General features: G+C 44.4%; 1 protein-coding gene across 1 annotated transcript in view; it reads left to right on the forward strand.

Moving 5' to 3' along the window:
* Positions 1 to 13,528, forward strand: part of KCNB1 (potassium voltage-gated channel subfamily B member 1) — a 198,902-nt gene that overhangs the window by 128,520 nt on the left and 56,854 nt on the right. The window lies entirely within an intron of this gene.

Here is a 13,528-nt window from a genome sequence, read left to right on the forward strand (position 1 = left end):
CCGGCCGCACCGGGCGCAACATCTGGGGGGGGCGCGAGTCCAGAGGGAAGGGACAAGTTCCTTCCTCCGCCGGGCTCCCTGCAGCCACCGCCAGCCTTGCGCCCTAGCGCGCGCGCGCGCCCCGCCGCCGCTGCGGCTGCGCTCCACTCACTGCTTGCAGGAGGAGCAGCCGCTGCAGCAGCGCCAACGCCGCCACCGACGCCTGGCCGGCACGGGCAGCCTCCGCACCCCGACGCGCCGCCGGGCCTCGCCGCGCCCTGCGCTGCGTGCCCGGGTGTCAAGTCGCAGCCCGAGCTATTCTGGGGCTCCCTTGTGACTCAGCAGCAGCGCCGGTGCAAAGGGGAAGCGCCGCGCCAGAAACTGGGAGCGGGGCGAGGGGAGAAGGCAGGTGATCTCCACGGGCTTAGCCAGACGGGCTGCGCAACGCCCCCGCTCGGTCCCACCAGCCCAGCCCTGTGGGCCCTGGCACGATCAACCTGGGCCGGCGGTGGTGGCCTACCTGGCAGGGTTGTTTTGACAAGGAAGGCACGAGAAACCTGTCTGCAAAGGGGGAAGGGCCGCGGGAGCAGGTGGCAAGCCCCGGCTGGCGGGGAGGGTCAGCGGCATGGGAGGCGCGCGCCCGGGCGCGGGAGGAACAGGCCGGAGGTGGGAGCGCTCTCCGCGCCTCAACTTGGAAGCAAACCTTCCGCCCTTCTGCCAGGCAGCAGCTCCCCACGACTGAGGCCGTAAGCGGGACACGCCCCCGGGGGGCAGCAACTGGTCTCCCAGAGGCCCCCTGCCTCTGGTCCTCTGCCAACATGTCTAGCCCCTTTTTAAAGAATGCTTTAGCTGAGATTCCTGCATTGCAGGGGGCCGGACTAGATGACCCTCAGGGTCCCTTCCAACTCTCCACCTCTAGGATCTATAAAGCCGCCTAAAACGAGGGATCACCACAATCTGTAGCAGCAAAGCTGTAGCTTGAACGGCCTTTTGCTCCCAGCCTCCCACCCATTCTGCCCCTTCCCCCTTCTAAAAACGTTGTAACCTTTCTGCAAGCACAACTTTCATAATCCCCCTTTGGTTTTGCCAATTTGAAAGTAGGCAGGGAGAGACAGGGGTTGGTTTTTTTGCTTGTTTGTTTTTAAAGTGACAGTATAAAAGAGAGTGGTCAGTTCTTGTTATGTTTCCAAAATAAAGGTTTGTTTGTGAAGAATCATTTTTAACTGACAAACAACGTATTTTAAAGGGAAAAAACCTATTCCCTACATTGCATCATCATACTGAATAAACTGCCAGATGGGTGGGGTATAAATAATAATAATAATAATAATAATAATAATAATAATAATAATAATAATAATAATAATAATAATAATATATAATCTCTATGTGTGTGGGAGTTTCAAAAGTGTCAAGGATAAACAAAGTATTTTATAAAGGGTCTCATTGAAGCCTTATTTACCCTGCAGATAATATTTGAGAGCAACAGAATACAAAGCACAGAAAATATTGAGAAAAACCTTTCCCATCTCCCTTTATCATTACCTTCCTCTCCTGGGGGGAGGGGGAGAGGTCTGGAGGCTGCAGTGTCCACCCCTCCCTTTGCCCCTGGATTGCAAACCAGCCATCTATCATGTTTCCTGGGCCACTTCCTGTGGGGCACTTGCCCCTTCTCCCTACAGCCCCATCACTCTTGCTCCTTGGGGTGCTCAGGCTGGAGAATACAACTCTTAACCTTGGTCCTGGGTTTGAGTCCCCTGTTGGGCAAAAGATGGGGTTGGACTAAATGAGCCCTGTGGTCCCTTTCCAACTCTGCAAGGATGATTAGCTCCTTCGGCCTACACTTCTCAACTGAGCGGCCTAATAGAACCATAGAAAAGAGACCCCCCAGGGCACATGGAGCCAGTGGCGTAGCGTGGGGGGTGCAGGGGGGGGGCCGGCCGCACCGGGGGCAACATCTGGGGGTTACGGTTAGGGGGCGCAAATCCACGGGTTAGGGGGCGCAAATTACTTGCCTTGCCCCGGGTGCTGACAACCCACGCTACGCCACTGGTTTTAGCTTATGAATGTTACAGAATGGAGACTGATCTGTCTCCCAGATTCATTCCTTCCAATTTCCTTTAGTGCTCACAAGTCATTAGGGGGAAAGAACAGCAGCATTTGTAAAGCTGCTAGCTGTTAAATGGCCCTCCCTTAAATGATAATTAACTGAATTTAATAATGAATTAAAAGTCATTATCTGGGTTGGGTTTTCTAATGCTTAAAAAAAATATGAATGCAGTAATTGTTCCTAAAAAGAATGACTGGGCATTGCCCAGCCTTTCTAATTATATTAAATTGCTATCACCCATATATAATAAATTACCTTAAATCCTATTTATGAATTGCTGGGATGAGGGGTAGAAAAAGCCCTTTTGTGCTGGACTCCCCATGCTATTTAGTTCATTTTCAAAATATAATTTTTACTAAATTCCAAATATAATTTATACTAAATGTATAGGCATTCAGAGTATGTTTATTAAGAATCCCAACACCTAGTTAAAGTAGATGAGATTATAATGAGGAACTAAAAGTGTGGGTGTGAGCTAGCCAAAATTAAGCACCCTTATCCCATGAGTTTCAGTGGAAGAGATTCAAGCAACCACTTAAATCAGTGACAGAGATTTATACATTTGCCCAAGTTTCTTTTTGAAATCTTGTAGGATCATGCCTCTTTGTGTCTATAGTGCCTAATTTATATTGGAGTGCACAATTTCTCTCAAGTTGTCTTCTCTAATCTTATCAATATTTGTGACCAACCTAAGACAGAGTTGTTCCGCCTGGCCTTTGGCTTGGAATCAACTTGATCCCCTCCCCCTCTTTCCTTTTTTCTTCTGTGATGGAACTTCAATTTGGGGACTTCCCTGGCTTTCTTCTGGCCCACATAGGACCAGTCTTGTTTTTAAGTTGTATTTTAATCAATTGTTTTTATACCTGGCGTTAGCCGCCCTGAGCCCGGTCTTGGCTGGGGAGGGCAGGGTATAAATAAAATTTATTATTATTAATTTATTACTAACAGGACGTAACTACAACAGTATCTTTTGCAAGGTAAATTGTATACTGCTGCATTGCCCATTCCTTCAGTCCAATTACAACTGATTTCTACCATGTAAAGGAACAGTGAGTTCAAAATAAAACTGGAGGAAAGCCCTCTCATTAGGATTGCGAACTCATGTCTAGGGGGAAAGCAGTAACTCAGGGGTCAAGTATTTTGCTTGGTTCAATCCCTGGCATTTCCAGCTGGAGCTGGGAGGAAGCCTTGTCTGAAACCCCGGAGAGTTGCTGCCAGTCTGTGTAGACAGTATTGAGCTACATGGACCAATGGTCTGATTCAGTATAAGTCAGCTTCCTATGTTCCTGTGAATGAAAAATTGAACCAAGTGGGGCCCTTTGGTTCAGTTTTCATTAGTTGTTAAACAAATGGATACAACTAGTTTTATTTTTTTATTATCCAGTTCTTACCCATTTGTCACACATTTAGGGGTGGAAGAGCTTTCCTTTCTCCAATGGCACTCAACAGTCATATTATTTTCCCAGAATGCTTCTCCCATGTGTTGTTCTAGTGAGTCTTAACGGTGGAAGTAGGGGCTGCCATTTTTGTTGCAGGTGCCATATTCCCCTCAGTGTGACACAGTATCTGGGGCATTCTGGGAGGGGAAAAAATATGGCAACTGGTGAAACATCTTCAGAAATATACTATTCTGACAACCTATTAAGATGCAGGCTGTAAAAGAACATACTAGTATTAAACAAAAAAAAGATTAATATTATTAACAATAACTTTATTCAATAATTTTTATTATAGAACTTTAAGTAACACGTAATGTAAGCTTTCAGTAAATATTATATTTGTACTACATCACTATAAAATTTGGTTTTTGAAGTATAGGTGGGTTCCCATGAACCTTATTGAACAAACAGAACTAGACAACAGGGGCAAAACAACTGCTTACATACATTTCTGAAGGCCAGGCCACTCCCATTCCCAACGTGATTGGCTGTCTAAACTTCCAAGCTGCGAATCATAACTCAGAGTTTAAGGGCCAATGGCAGAGGCCCAAATCCTGAAATGTTCTGTGATTGGATATCATATATCGAATCAGAACACAGGGGCTCAGAATCTTCAGTTCAGACTCAAGCTCAGGGAAATGCTGACCACTGAATACATAACAGTTTTAATGTATGCTGTTTATTTTCCTAACCACTGGGACTTTCAGAGGAGCATTTTGTATTCCTCGCTGGATGTCAGCATAGGGGGACTGGCTTGAGCACTTCCTTGCTTCCTGCTTGAACACTGGAATATTTACAGCACAGCAAGTGTTACTGCCAACAGCTCCAGAACTTTACTCGTTATTGTAAATGTCACTTTTAATATTGATGGTGCGGACTGTTCCTGACATACCGGGGTGAGCTGTTCCATAAGGAGAAGTTCCTCCCGTGTTGTTCTCCTTAAAAGCACATATAGCTCTTGTGGGGTTTTTGAAGCAAAACACATAGAAGCCTAAGCAAGTGACCTAGAAATAAAATATTTTGCTACTTGTGGAGAATAGCAATCCAGAACGATCAGAGCCAGGAAGCCATAAAGTCAGATTCCAAAAGCCTCACATGTGCCATTTAGTAATAATAACCAGTATCTTCCCAGTGCTACAGCTTTACAGTAGCACCTGCCTGTTCATATGCCATATATATACAGTGGTACCTCAGGTTACATTCGCTTCAGGTTACAAACGCTTCAAGTTACAGACTCCGCTAACCCAAAAATAGTCCTTCAGTTTAAGAACTTTGCTTCAGGATGAGAACAGAAATCATGTTCCGGCGGCACGACGGCAGCAGGAAGCCCCATTAGTTCAAGTGGTGCTTCAGGTTAAGAACAGTTTCAGGTTAAGAACGGACCTCCGGAACGAATTAAGTACTTAACCCGAGGTACCACTGTATTGGATTATATCACAGCATTTAATTTACAGGGTTGCATCCAATCTTAGTCCTACAGGTTACAGTTTTTAAGTAGATTGCACTGAGAGCTTTGTCCATAGAAAATTAAAAACCAGGCACAGGTACATGAGCCTCGACCAAAAACAAGCAGCTTCAATAGGAGTAGCAATTCATCATCTCCCCGGCACAGGCAATAGCTCCTAACCTACCACTGTCATCTTAAAACAGCCTTGTATATAACTCCCCAAAATGACTAGCCTCCTAGAAAATTTATTAGCTTCTTCCCTCCCCCAACAGCCCATTTCACTTCTCTGTCGGGTGTGAAGAATAAGATAAAAATATGCACCACTAAAAACATAAATAAAACAATCATTAAAGAAACAATCCAACATGGAAAATATTAAAACCATATACATATATTAAAAACTGTTGAAATATATCCCGTGCAAGCCCAATGGCAATGATGGGAAACTGCGTAAAACCGTGGAAGCTATCAAACGAGTCTCGGCTGATTTTCATCCTAGTTCATCCATCATGTGAATATGACAGATCTTACCCAGCAGAGCATTGCTGAGCCCTTATTACAGAACCACAGGGATCAACTATATGACAGGGAAGGAAGAGCAGGAGAAGCAAATTCAGATCTCACTTGCATATTCCCCTATCCAAATTGGTGGGATTTCAGCTTTTAAAATAAAAAGCTAAAAAATGGCACCACATACTTTTGGCTGTTGATTTCAAATGGGCTGGGTCATATGGTTCCTTTTCCATCATCATAAGGATGTCAGCCCTTCCTGCCCATTCAGCACTCCAGCCCTGTCCCCCGACATGCTCAGACATCTGCTTAGGGCTATAATGCTTGGTTCTGACCAGCATGCTTAAAATCCAGTTCCCACAGCCCAATTTTGCAGTGTTGATTTGCTGGATAAACTCCAATAATCATCCATGCAATCTGAGCCTAGGCACAGTGGACCTTCATGTATGTTGGATGTATTCCAACATTGCAGTTGTGTATGGGCATTCGGGAATGCCAGAAAGCATGTTATGTGTATGAGCTAGACTGGAGAGAAGACTTGTCTAGTCTGGTCCATATGCATGGCCAGTTCTCCATGCAGTCAGTGCTGTTACCAAAGCAAGGCATTATTTCTCTATGGAATTTTATTGCTGCAATTAGGAATGGAGGGGTGGAATTCAATTCAGTTCGCATTTAAAGGCATAAGTCACACTTTATGAAACAATACATGAAGCGAAACATAGCCCTCCTTTGAAAGTCATACTTCCAGTTTTGCAGTACAGTTCTCCAGTGAAGCAATGTATGTGAAAATGCACACTGGGGCAAAATGTGGATAAAATGCATATATTGGTGAAAGTAGCATGCTAAAATGCATTATATTAGAGGAGAATGCTTTGCAAAAATGTTTAACATTAGGCAAAATTCACACTAAAATGCTAATGTATTTATGAGGGAGATATCACAAACTGATGTGGAGAATTGAAACGAAGATTGCAAAAGTGAGGAATTGAGAGGAAGCAAAATTGAAAAATTAGCCCATCCCTTGCTCCCACAAAACAGTGAACATAAAGCAAGAAAATGCTTAATTTTATTCAGCATAGTAGCAAATGCTTGCTAGACCCATTTGTACGCCATTTTGTGTGTGGCATAATTACACTTGAGAGTAAAAGTACTTGTTCTTTATTAAATCAGTACAGTTGATGTGTGGGCTGCCACTGACACTAGTTTTATGGGAGGCATCACTATAGTAGTGACCCCAAAGGAAATTGCATAGTTTATCGGCCTAACCTTGTGATTCTCTGACCTTCATGAGGTTTGGTGATCAGCAAGACCAGCACCCATAGTGATGGGGAGAACTGAATACAATTATACAAGGGTTTCTCGTGGATTGATAACAAAGCAAAGGGGAAATGAGCAAAGAAACTGAGAGAGAGGCCTTGCAGCCCCTTTTAATCTTTTCTTTTTATGGAGCAGTATGTTATTAGGATGGGATGATAAGGGCACCTGCAAGTGAATGGGAAGGAAATAAATTGTCTGCATTGTGCTGATGAAACAGTGGTGGTGGCAGATGTGGAAGAAAGCTGCAGAATATATTCAATGCAATGAATTTGTTTTTTCAGAACTATGGCCTACAAATAAATGGGACTAAAGCAATGGTAAGAAACTCTGTTGCTTTATATAATGGGAAACGAATTTGAGCAAATAGGAAAAATTTAAATGTTATCTAGGAAGCAAAAGAACAACAACAGAGGATGGGAAATCAGAGTTAGCAGACACAGTGGCCTCTAGATTTATATGGACTACAACTCCCATCAACCCATACTAGTGTGACCAATGGTCACAGATGATGGGAGTTGTAGTCCAACGTGACTGGAGGCACTGCACTGATCTAGAGCAAAAATGATAAAGTAAAGCAGGTAAAAATAAAAAATAGGTATAGTACAATAGATAGTGTATTAGAAAGAGCATCTGCTAATGGAGCAATAGGTTTATCTCTGAAAAATAAATGTTAGAAAAACATATAGATAGATGACAGACAGACAGACAATATGTGAATGTAAGGGACAAATGGGGAGAAAGGAAAACTGAAGGCACTTAAAATGTAGTACAGTGGTACCTCGGGTTACGAACTTAATTCGTTCCGGAGGTCCGTTCTTAACCTGAAACCGTTCTTAACCTGAAGTGCACTTTCGCTAATAGGGCCTCCCGCTGCCACCGCACGATTTCCATTCTCATCCTGGGGCAAAGTTCGCAACCCTAGGTAACTACTTCCGGGTTAGCGGAGTTTGTAACCCAAAGCATTTGTAACCCGAGGTACCACTGTATACTGAGAATAATGCATAAAGTGAGGTGGATAGAAAGGAACTCCAGGGAAGAATTGTATGTGAATTCTTCCAGTAGAAGCATGAGGACATCTGGAAGGGTCCAGAAGAAGGCTGTTGGTGGGCAACTTCAAGGCCCCTCCAGTTCTCCCTTGTTAGGGTCCTTGAACTTTGAACTTTACATGGACCAGACAGCCTTTCAAATAGAGAACTGTTCAGTGACGGAACTTCAGACAGAGCACTGTTTCTTGTGAAGTAGGAGACATGGCCATCCTGACAACCCATGATAGCAGGAATTGAGGATGAAACCCGAAAAACCACACTGCACCATGCAAGCAAGGCTCAACTTTCCCAGTCTCTAAATAAAGGGAAAAGTCAGACAAACAGTGCAACCATTGAATTATTGCTTGGGAAATGAGACAGCAGCAACTTCAGGTCAAAAGTTATACAAGGACAATGCTAGGGAAAACAATACCCACAGCAGATGAAGTACACATCAATTCTAATTTAAATTCTCCTGCCTTTTGCACACTGCCAACTACCAGCAGGGCAGAATTTCTACCCATTCAGAATAGATTTTATATGCTTAGCTGCTAAAGCTTAGCACTAGAGGAGTGCCTTGTTTTCCGTTGGCCAATTTTCAACTTGTGTTTAATGAGGACAGTTGCATGCAGTTCATCATCTTCATGTATAGGTTGAAGATTCCATCCAGCTGTTTTGTGTACTTTCCCTGGAGACAAAAAAAGAACTTTTGTGTCTGTTAATATTACAGACTACCTAAGAAAATACCTCTCAGCTGTTCAACCACCTGGTATTCATTTGTTTTTTCCAAGGGTTGTTCTTTGTGATCTCACAGAGAGCTAAAAGTTCCACTTGTATAAGGGGCAAAATGAGATGCAGGGAGCAGGTTGAAAATAGGTTGGAGGGATGTGTTTAACACCTCACAGAGTGTTTGTTGTGGGGGAGGAAGGGAAAGGAGAATGTTAGCCGCTTTGAGACTCCTTCGGGTAGTGATAAAGTGGGATATCAAATCCAAACTCTTCTTCTTCCTCCTCCTCCTCTCAGCCCACCAAGGAGGAAGAAAAACGGTGAATAATACTGCCCTTACTTTAGCCCAGGGTAAAACCTCAGTGCCTAGGACTTGCTGATCAGAAGGTCGGCGGTTTGAATCCCCGCGACGGGGTGAGCTCCCGTCGTTCGGTCCCAGCTCCTGCCAACCTAGCAGTTCGAAAGCACATCAAAGTGCAAGTAGATAAATAGGGACTGCTTTATAGCAGGAAGGTAAACAGTGTTTCCGTGTGCGGCACTGGTGCTGGCTCGCCAGATGCAGCTTCATCACGCTGGCCACATGACCCAGAAGTGTCTTCGGACAGCGCCGGCTCCCGGCCTCTTGAGCGAGATGAGCGCGCAACCCTAGAGTCGGTCACGACTGGCCCTGACGGGCAGGGGTACCTTTACCTTTTACTTTAGCCCAGGGGTGGGAAATCTCAGGCTCAAGGACCCAATGTTCTTTATCAAGCCCTCATAAATCTCCTTAGGTGGTGGGGTTTTCCTGGTTCCTGCTCCCAGCCCCTCTTGAGAGCTTTTGCTTGGCTGAAATGTGGAACTGTGATTGTGTTTGCCTGGATGGGGAATGGAGCAGAGTATGCTTATATGTGTAGAAATTCTTGACTTAGAATCATAGAATCATAGAATCATAGAGTTGGAAGAGACCACAAGGGCCATCGAGTCCAACCCCCTGCCAAGCAGGAAACACCATCAGAGCACTCCTGACATATGGTTGTCAAGCCTCTGCTTAAAGACCTCCAAAGTAGGAGACTCCACCACACTCCTTGGCAGCAAATTCCACTGTCGAACAGCTCTTACTGTCAGGAAGTTCTTCCTAATGTTTAGGTGGAATCTTCTTTCTTGTAGTTTGGATCCATTGCTCCGTGTCTGCTTCTCTCGAGCAGCAGAAAACAACCTTTCTCCCTCCTCTATGTGACATCCTTTTATATATTTGAACATGGCTATCATATCACCCCGTAACCTCCTCTTCTCCAGGCTAAACATGCGCAGCTCCCTTAGCCGTTCCTCATAAGGCATCGTTTCCAGGCCTTTGACCATTTTGGTTGCCCTCCTCTGGACACGTTCCAGTTTGTCAGTGCCCTTCTTGAACTGTGGTGCCCAGAACTGGACACAGTACTCCAGGTGAGGTCTGACCAGAGCAGAGCACCTGAACTATATGGCCTACTATATGCAGGAAATATATCCTTTGTACCACCTGCTTTTTGCCATTCGTGGCCCTGCCTACCACTGGCACAGGGCCCCAAGAAGGTAGTTGTTGAGGTAATACAGCCATCAACCTGAAAAAGGTTCCCCACCTCTGCTTTACCCAGTCAGAGAGAAACGCTCAAGGAATTCTCCCATCTCCTCAGCAGTTGCTTGTTGTTGTTGTTGTTGTTTAGTCATTTAGTAGTGTCCGACTCTTGGTGACCCCATGGACCACAGCACGCCAGGCACTCCTGTCTTCCACTGCCTCCCGCAGTTTGGTCAGACTCATGGATAGCAGTTGCTATCCAGTCTTAAATTATCACTGCCTTGTACATTGGTACCTCTGGTTGCAAACGGGATCTGTTCTGGAGGCCCGTTCGCAACTTGAAAAGAATGCAACCCACGTCTGCTTGTGCACGGTTTGCGATTTGCTGCTTCTGCACATGCGTGTGATGCCATTTTGTGCATCTGCGCATGCGCAAGTGGCGAAACCTGGAAGTAACCCATTCCATTACTTCTGGGTCACCGTGGGACGCAACCTGAAAACGCGCAACCTGAACCAAACGTAACATGAGGTATGACTGTAATCTCACAGTTATCATGACCTGTATCCTCTGTACATGCCTGGATGCTATAAGCAAGTTTGTTTTTTTTAATATAAAAACAAAACAAAACGAGGAGTGAAGTATCGTTCACCACACCAGTTTCTCATAAAGTATAATATACAGTGGTACCTTGGGTTACATACACTTCAGGTTACATACGCTTCAGGTTACAGACTCTGCTAACCCAGAAATAGTACCTCAGGTTAAGAACTTTGTTTCAGGATGAGAACAGAAATTGTGCTCCGGTGGCACAGCGACAGCAGGAGGCCCCATTAGGTGAAGTGGTGCTTCAGGTTAAGAACAGTTTCAGGTTAAGAACGGACCTCCGGAACGAATTAAGTACTTAACCCGAGGTACCACTGTATAACCAGGACTCCGAATGAGGCTTTGGTTGTTATTATTATTATCCATTGCATTTCTATACCGCTTTATATTTAAAATTTTACAAATATCAAAGCGGTTTTCAACACATTGAAACATGAAATAAAGCAACCCAGAAAAAAATATTCCTGAAGTCAGTCAAATATAAAACATACCTCCAAAGCAACTTAACAGGAAACTAAAATATTATCTTAAAGAATTCATAATAAAGCATTACAAAGGAGGTCAACTACAGAATGCACATTTAATGCAGCAAAGTTAACTAAATAAATTATCTTAAACATTTCAAAAGGAACCATAAATTTCTTTTTTAATGGAGGGCACATTTTAATAATTAATAATAGTTCACAAGCATGACTCATGAGAAGACTTGAGCCCACATGAACAATAAAAGCATGCACTGATAATGCATGGAAAAAGGAAAACAGATCAACAAGATGAATATTTTACACTGCACAGACTTGTCTAAATAACTTAAGGCAATTAGAATTTGAGGTGTTTGTTTCAGATGCAAATCACCCTAGATTGATGAGATAAGGCTGAGCAATGGAGCCAAAACCAGACAGGGTTCTGTTTTACCTGGGAATAATGCCAGCAAACCACAAGCAAACATCTCTTTCCACTTTTTCACATATAGAGTTAAGGGGTTGGACTAGATGACCCTCAGGATTCCTCCCAACTTCACAGTTCTATGATCCTAGGCTCTTAAAGCAGAGAAGTTGCTTCTAAAATATGTACATTCAAAAAATGGCGGCTGCTTTTTCTGCCCAGAACTGTGGAAATTTTTCCACTTCTATGTTTTTTCTGCAGAATTCTTTCCTCCTTTATATATATATTGCTTTATGCAATTAATAACTAACACAGTTGCCTCGCGCTAAGCCAATGTATGGCTTGCTAGGGCCATACAAATGTGTTAGTTTCCAGAGAGGAGTTTGGATTTGCTTTGCTCCTTGCTGGGCTTTTCAGGTCCGTGAGGGACAGCATCTAAGGTAAGGTTTGACTTGGTGTGTCATCTGAAGCCAGGATCATAGCTAAGCTGTCTGCTCTGTAACCATGAGCCATAACCATAGGACCAACCTTGGCTGGCTCACCTCATAAAGGATATTGTGGAGCTGCAGAGGGTTAAGAAATGGGCAGCCAAAATGATCAAGGGGATGAAGAAAGGCTGCAGCATTTGGGGCCTTTTAGTTTAGAGACGAGTAAGAGGCGACGTGAGAGAATACGGTTTCCCAAACCTGGGTCTTCTCCATCTGTTTTGGACTGCACTTCCCATCCTCCCTGAACCACTGGTCCTGCTAGCTAGGGGTGATGGGAGTTGTAGTTCTAAAACAGCTGGAGAAGACCCAACTTTGGGAAACCCTGTGATAAGACGTTTATAGAATTATGCATGGCATGGAGAAAGTAGATAGGGAAAAGCTTTTCTCCCTGATAGAACTCATGGGCATCCAGTTGAGATGAATGCTGGAAGATTCAGGACAGATGAAAGAAAATACAGTGGTACCTCTGGATGCGAACGGGATCTGTTCCAGAGCCCCGTTCACATCCTGAAGCGAATGCAACCCGCGCCTGCACATGCATGGGTTGCGATTTGCCGCGTCCGCGCATGCGCGTGACATCATTTTGAGCGTCTGCGCAAGTGTTGAAACCTGGAAGTAACACACTCCGTTACTTTTGGGTTGCTGCAGAGCGCAACCCGAAAACGCTCAACCCAAAGCTTCTTTAACCCAAGGTATGACTGTACAGTGGAGCTATGGAACCTGCCCCCATAGGGGGCAGTGATGGCCACTAACTTGGGTGGCTTTAAAACAGTTTTAGACAAATTCATGGGGGTGGGATAAGGCTGTCAGTAGCTAATAGCCATGATGGAGAACCACCAAAGTGAAAGGGAGAGTGCCATTGAGTCAGGTCGTTCTTGCATCCGTTTGCCCACTGTGCAAACCAGAAGCTGGACCAGATGGGCCACTGGCCTGATCCGGCAGGGCTAATCTTAATGTTCTTATCCTCCATCAAAGCAAACAAGAAATATTATAAGGGTTCAAGGACACGTTCCAGTCAGGCAAAAATACTCAAGGAGAGTGCAAAGACGGCTGGTGAGTGGCATAGCTCAGGAGCACGTGTCGCCTGGTGAGAGTCCTGGAGGCTAGATAGAGTGGCCTGGATGACCGCATATGGCCCCTATCCTGGACATAAGCCAAGTGCCACAGTGTACAATGTCTGTCTTATGATCAGCTTAGAATATTTGTCTGCCAAATGAAAACACAGGAACTGCCAAGGTGCCAGAAAGACCTTTAATGTTGTAACCTGCCCTGTGATCTTCGGATGAATTATTATCAGGCTATTTGGAAAAAAAAACCCACACTTCTTGTTACAATCCTTCCTGTATTCTTTACTGCAATTTTACTGAAGCCCTAAAAAAAAGAATTCTGTGTCCTTCACTTGCAACCCAATTAATCAACTAAAGCTTTGGTTGATTAATCTACTGATTAAACCAATTCAGTGATGCA

Source organism: Podarcis bocagei (assembly GCF_964188305.1).
Source record: "Podarcis bocagei genome assembly, chromosome: 5".
Taxonomy (NCBI): Eukaryota; Metazoa; Chordata; class Lepidosauria; order Squamata; family Lacertidae; genus Podarcis; species Podarcis bocagei.